This window comes from Muntiacus reevesi, chromosome 2 (assembly GCF_963930625.1).
Source record: "Muntiacus reevesi chromosome 2, mMunRee1.1, whole genome shotgun sequence".
Taxonomy (NCBI): Eukaryota; Metazoa; Chordata; class Mammalia; order Artiodactyla; family Cervidae; genus Muntiacus; species Muntiacus reevesi.
In genome coordinates this window covers 180,275,892-180,277,040 of record NC_089250.1, presented here as the reverse complement: position 1 = coordinate 180,277,040, position 1,149 = coordinate 180,275,892, and the positions used below count along the sequence as shown (strand labels likewise).

The following is a 1,149-nucleotide window of genomic DNA, read 5'->3' as shown; positions in this document are numbered from 1 at the left end:
CCCCTTGGACACCCCACCGGCTGTGGCCAGATGTCCAGACAGCCTGGCGGTTCCTCTGTGGCCCCAGCTTCCCCAGGGGAGGATGACTGTGTCCCTGGGGCAGGGAGAGGCTGCCCTCCCCTCTCTCCCCACAGATGCGAGAGCTCCGCGGGGCTCTGTGTTGCATTTCCACATTTAGTGTGTTCTGGTGACGGCGCATTCAGAGTCCATTTGAGTCGCTTAATTTCCCACTTGGAGGCAAGTCAGAAGGAGCACATTTGTCTTGATTTGTTCACAGTAACCAACTTTTATGTCAATTAAAAATTCACCAGATGCCAAAGGAGCGCTCTTTTCTAATATGTTAGAATTTAGTGATTCATCAATTTATTTCATTTCATTTACATCTGAGAGTCAAATGCTGTTTGCAGGCAGAATTCCCCAGAGGAAAAGTTATCAGTAAGTCAACACGAAAGCGTGAAGCCTCCACTGCACTGTTTCAGCAGCGAATCACGGGGCTGGGACTTGGGACAGAGCCCCCTCATCCTGTCTCAGCATCTGAGCCCCTAGCGATGAGCCACTGCCAGGCTCCCAAACACCTCGTCCTCAGCCAGGGGGGACAGATGAGGAACAGCACTTCTGGGTCATGGTGGGGCTCGGCCAGTGGCCTACCATTTACTGGTTAAGCAATGGTCCCTCTCAGCTCCTGCCCTTCAAGAACACAGGGCTGGCATCACCAGAAATTCTGGTTTTTTGTTAAAAATAGTTATTTATTTGGTTATGCTAGGTCTAGGTTGCAGAATGCGGGATCTAGCTCCCCGACCAGGGATTGAACCTGGGCCCCCTGCATTGGAAGCACAGAGTTCTAGCCACTGGACCACCAGGGAAGTCCCAGGACTTCCGATTTTTTTCAAGAGAAAAATTGTTGCATTCATTGCCCAGATCCACATGGGCCATCAGCAAGCTCCACCCACGACATCCACCACGCCTCCCAGCACACCTCATCTTGGCCCTGTGGCTGCCCTGACAGCAGGGTGCTGGCCACCCTTCCTTCAAGCAAACCACCTGGCCCATGGGGCATGCAGGACCCGGAGCCATCCCGACCCCAGACCGCAGCCCAGACTCCTCGTGGCGGCCCAGGTAGGGATGCGGCTGGGGAACCCTGGCTCTGCC

The 1,149-nt window shown here is 54.3% G+C and overlaps 1 non-coding gene across 1 annotated transcript; it reads right to left on the bottom strand.

Moving 5' to 3' along the window:
• Positions 1-790: 790 nt before the first annotated feature.
• On the bottom strand, positions 791-863 carry TRNAG-UCC (transfer RNA glycine (anticodon UCC)). The gene has a single exon. It is a non-coding gene; the product is annotated as a tRNA-Gly (tRNA).
• Between the last annotated feature and the right edge of the window lie 286 nt (positions 864-1,149).